Below are 5,766 nucleotides of genomic sequence, written 5' to 3'. Positions count from 1 at the left end.
GTGCTGACAAGAGGGGAATTCCTCAACCTGTAGGAATGGTGCCAGTTGTGCCTCCCCAGGTTTCACTCATCGGTCTAGGCTGGGCTGTACTTGTGGGTGTTGCTTGGTCTGGAAGTCCGATGTTTCCTCCACCCTCATCTTCCCCTTCCCCCATCGAGCCTAGTTTAAAGCCTGCTGGAGGAGATCCACCAACCTAGAAGAGAACACATGCTTACCTTTACGGGAAAGGTGGAGCCCATCCCATCTGAGCATGTCTCTTTTTATGATGTGCCGGTCATTGTCAAGGAAGCCAAAGTTTGCCTCGAGACACCATTCCCAAAGCTGCCAGTTGGTCTCCATGATGCACGTTGCATGCCGTCTTCCACGTCTACTCACCGGTAGGATAGAGGAGAAAACCACCTGTGTGCCTATCTCCTTTAGCATGCACCCCAGAGTGTGGTAGTCCGCCATCAGGTGATCAGGGCTTCTCCTGGCTGCACCATTAGTAACCACATGGATTAGGACCATGGGGTAATAATTGGTGGGCTGGATCATGGCTTAGTTCATCCCCTTCACGTCCTGAATCTTTCCTCCAGGTAGGCAGTAGACCTCGCGTGTTGAGGGGTCCTAGCGACAGATGGGGCCCTCTGTACCTCTCAGGATGGAGTCACCTATGATGATCACCCGAAGCTTTTTCCTCCTGGCCTGCTTATCTCCTTCAGCCTGCTCGGAACGTGGAGAGCGTGAAGTTGCCTCCTCCCTGGTTTCCTCCTCTCCTTCCTTCTCCTCCAGAGTTGCCAGGGCCTCATACCTGTTCTCCAGCCGGACTGGAGGAACTGGTACTGCTGTGTTACGAGCAGCCCTGGTTCTGGAGGTGACCGTCTGCCACTCTGCAGTAGAGGGCACTTCCCGAGGTGCTTCTTCCTTGGGTGCGTAACCCTGCAGGGAAAGAAAATAGCTGTCAATTTCTTCCTCTGCTTCCCTGATTCCCCTCATCCTGCTAACCTCCTCCTGGAGCTCCCTCACCTGCGCCTCTGGGGCCCTAAGGTGGGCGCCTGCAGGATAGGTGTGGGGGTCCCCAATTCCTGCCCCCCCAGGCCTTGCTGGGCAACTCCCGCAGGCCAGGGTTTGGGGGGATGCCAGCCCCCCTGTGGGCTCTGTCTGGGTGGAGGCCTCAGACAAGCCTCAGGAAGGCTGCACCCCCCGGCAGGGGCCCTGGCAGTACTCTGTGTCCACACCATCTTAGGAGTTGCTGCCTGTTTCTGGCTGAGGTCAGTGCCTTCACCCCACGCTAGCAGGAGTTTCCCTCCTAGCCTTTCCTGCTTGCCTGCTGGCACGAACGCCGATGCAAACGCCGGCACGCTCTTACAGAATGTGCCTGTTTGCGCGGCTTCCTACCAGCTCAATTAAGAGGGATCTAGGGGGCTTCCCCTCCAGATCTGGCTCAGCTGCATCAGTCCCTCTGCCCCCTTTACCTTAGGGGGTTCAGCTGCTGGTGCCCCCACTGCTGCTGCATTTGCCTCTGCTGCTGCTGCGTTTGCCTCTGCTCCGGGTCCGGTAAGAGGGCACACGTGCGTGCAGGACGCACATGCCTAGATACCTCCTCTCCCCACTGCTCCTGGCTCCCGATCAGGTCACCAAATGCTCGGATGAAGGAATCAAAGTAGATGTCACTTACTTGCATTTCAAAAAGACTTTCAATAAGTGTCTCATCCCATTCTTATAAATTAGGTGGCTGTGTCATAGATGATTACATGGACAGGTGGGTGGCAAATTGGCTTATGGGACATACCCAGAGGGTGGTGGTGGTGGATAGGTCAGTATCAACCTGGAAAGAAGTGGACAGTGGAGTCCCACAAGGTTCAGTCTTTGGACCAGTGCTGTTCAATATCTTCATCAGATGGTGGCATGGAGAGCACTCTTTCCAAATTCGTAGACAACACCAAATTATGGGGCAAAGTAAACACATTGGGGGGCGGGGAATGGATTCAGGCAGATTTAAACAGGTTGGAAAAGTGGGCAGAAAAGAATAGGATGCAGTTTAACAAAGATAAGTGCAAGGTGCTGCACCTAGGGAGAAAGAATCAACGACACACTTACAGACTAGGTGATGGCTTTCTAAGCAGCACAGCAGCAATAAGGGAACTCAGAGTCAAATTTGACTTCAAGATGAACATGAGTCATCAATGTGATGAAGTGACAGGTAAAGTTAACTTCACTCCGTCATGCATTAGCAGGTGCATCACAAGCAGATCTAAGAAGGTCATATTTCCCCTCTATGCAGCACTGAAGCTGCAATTAGAGTACTGTGTCCAGTTTTGGGCACTGCACTTCCAGAGGAATGTGGATCCAGAGGAGGGCCACTCATATGGTTTAGGGCCTGCAGGTAAGGTTCTACAAGGAGGGATTGAGGGACCTGGACCTCTTCAGCCTCTGCATTGGGGGAGGGGGGGCAGCAAGGATTAGGATTAGGCTCTGTTTACCAAAGCACCCCTTGGGGTAACTAGAAACAATGGCCACAAACTGACAGAGAGAAGATTTAGATTAGATATGAGGAAGAACTTTTTTATAGTAAGGGTGAACAGAATCTGGAATGGGCTTCCAGGGGAGATGGTGCTCTCCCCTACCTTGAAGGTCTTTAAGAGAAGACTGGACAAGCATCTGGCTGGGGTCATCTGGCCCCAGCGCTCTTTCGTGTCCAGGGCAGGGGCTCAGACTGGATCTGCTGAGGTCCCTTCCAACCCTAAAAATCTATGAAATCTATGATTAACAGAACTGCTTAGTAATCAAATGCACCTGTACATGAAAACCTCCTAAAACACAAACACACAGTTAAAGCAATGAGATTTAGCCAGATGTCAATGAGGTCATAAATTGAAGGCAATCACATTGGTCCTGGTGTAACTGAAGACATTACCTGGTCTGCAAACTGTTTAGAGTAGGATGCTAGGGTTGTTGATGCATGAAAACTTAGAGCCCTTTCGAAAGGGCAGCAGCTAGTCTGTTCTAATGGCTGTGTGGGAAGGAGCTAAGAACATGCAGCACACCTGCTCCAACTTTAACACTGGATGAAGGAATATTAAAGTTGGAGTGGGCTTGCTGCATTCTCACTCATTCACAACAATGAGAATCTACTTTTAGTAGCTGCCCTTTTGCAATGTTCCCCATTTGAAAGGTCTCCAAGCCTTCTCATGCACTTGTGTAGATGTGGCCAAGTGCATTTTGCAGCACCTCAAAGGCTGTTGAGGAGCTGCAATATGCACCCTGACACATGATTTGGTTCTCCATGCTTCAGCACATAGCTAAATTTAGATACTGGGAAATCCCAGTGTCAAAAAAAAGCATGTGGAAAAAAAAAAGCAGGATGGTGCACATGGCAGCAGCATGCATTGCCCAGAACTGGAGCCTGGCCAGCCAGAGCCATGCTCCTGCTGCTGGCCAGGTTCCATGTGCCTGGATCACTGCTGCTGGAGTCCCAGGATGCCCCCAGGATGGGCAGCTGGGCTCAGCCCAGATGCTAGCTGCAGCCTGCCTTACTCTACCTGGAGCATTTTTCCCTACTCTAACCCCACATGCTGGGGTGTGCACCAGGGCAAAAAGCAGTGGCATGAATTTGTACTGCTGCTTTTTTCCCCTATGACATCCACACACCCCTGCTCGTGGGGAAGCAGCCCTTGTGTCCACACCCTGTTTGTTACCACCTGAAATAATGAGATATATCACTTCACTGCAGCTACGTGAAAGTGATGGCCAATGTTGTATATTTCTCTAATCTATACTACAAATATCATTAGTAATTAAATAAATACTAAGGTACTGTGTTATATCAATAGATATTCTGAATATTTTAGAGACAGACTCCCATAGCCATCTTCTGTTTTAAAAAAATCTGTAATAATTTCACTAGTGTAATTGTGGCTACATGGCAGGAACACTACTTTAACTTCTGACCCCAAGACTGAGGTGCTTAAGAGCTTTGTCTGTGGTTGTGTTTGTTCCTTTTTATTTAAAGAACTTATCGGAGGCTTTTCAGGCTCCGAATTAAAATGTAATGGGAAAATGTATATAACGAAAGTCAATCTGTTGTAGGTTTCCTTGAAATGCAGCAATAAGACTTAATATAAACTTTTTTTAAAAAACAAAATATCTGGACTTTTCATTCATGTATTACTCTGCTTAGCTTTAATTCTCTTCCTCACTCTGTCCTATTCTATATTTCTTATTTTTACTTCTATTTCTTCCATTACCATTACACAATTTCTTAGTCTTTTATCTCATCTTTTGTGTTTTTCATTCTTTCCTACTTGTCCCTTCCAAATTGTTTGAAACTCATATTAATGAGTATATATTAGAACCACCATTGTAATTATTAAAGTAATTTCTGTGACTGTAGCCTGAATTTTGCAGTTTGTGGTAGCATCACAGTTAATTAGAGTGCTTGTAACAGCTATAAAGATGTATGCCATTCTTTTACCTTCCTTTGAAAATAAACAGAAGTGCTCAAAGAATAATGGGACCCACAAGAAAAGGAGACTGGTGTTTTAATAGGGTTGTCTCTTTGTTGGTCAGTAGAACTTCTTTTGGGGTGTTTATTGATTTTGGGTTGCCCACTACTGCTGTTACTTTGATTTTACTTAATGTTGCTTTCAGAATGATTAAAGCCAAAGTGAATGTATCAGCAGATAGATTAGTCCAAAAGCAGCTGAGAGGGACAGTTAATGAAGTTTATGTAATGAGGGAAAGAAACCAGGAGCAGAAGATTTCAACTGGACAACAACTTAGTTTTAAACTGTAGATAGATAGTTATAGAGCACAAATTAAAACGGCAAGAGAGAAAGGAATAGAAAAGACAGAGATTTCCCTGAAGCACTGGAATGTCTATTGGCATAATGGATTATGTTTGCCTAATGGCTTGGTTTGCAATTCTTTGTTCAATTTTAAACACTATGCCATGAATCAGTCTTTTAGTGACATTTCAACATTACTAGATCCAGGCTCCAACTAGTCTTCAACTTTCTTTGCATATACTGGATGTGTCTATAGATGCATTTGATTTGGGAGCAGTTGATTCACGGGTAAGCTACTTGCAAGTAAATGCTCTCAGGCAGGTGCCTACATGTGCAGGGTCTCAGAAGCAGATTTGCTGCTTGTGACAGCAATCTGCTCTCATCTCCGCTAGCCCTGCACCAGCCCCTGCACCAGCTAGGGGGACCTCTAGGAGCCCTCCTTAAGAGACTATGTGTGCATGTGCACACGGACTTTCCAAGCCCTGCACCTCAGTTGCCCAATTGGGGCATGGGGCTGGGACCTGCCCCTGACTAAAGTAGTTCCCAGCCCCCCAGGAGCTGGAAAGTCTGTTCCTCACCCAGCTCCACAATCACAGACCTGGGCAAGGAACAGGTTCCCCAGCCCCTGCCAGCAGGGAGCCCCCAGGCCCTGTTCCCTGATTGAGGAGCATGGGTTGGTAGATCCTGCTCTCCCAGTGCCAGCTCCATGATTGCATGGCCAGTGCTGGGAGCTCCCTGCTGCCAGGGGAGGGAGACATTGTCCCCTACACCTCGGCAGCTGGCAGTTCCTGGAGACAGGGAGCAATCTTCCACCCTCTGCTGCCCAGCTGCCCATTAGCAAGCTCCCAGTCAGGGGTATACATGTGTGCTACTGCACAGTTACAATAATGAGTAAATTTGATTTCATAGACTTCATAGATTTCATAGACATCAGGGCTGGAAGGGACCTCGAGAGATCATCGAGTCCAGCCCCCTGCCCAAAGGACAGGAAGTCAGCTGG

This window comes from Crocodylus porosus, unplaced genomic scaffold, assembly GCF_001723895.1.
Source record: "Crocodylus porosus isolate Cpor-Errol unplaced genomic scaffold, CroPor_comp1, whole genome shotgun sequence".
NCBI classification, from domain to species: domain Eukaryota; kingdom Metazoa; phylum Chordata; order Crocodylia; family Crocodylidae; genus Crocodylus; species Crocodylus porosus.
The sequence above is the reverse complement of the archived record's forward strand: the minus strand, read 5'-3'. Positions refer to the sequence as shown.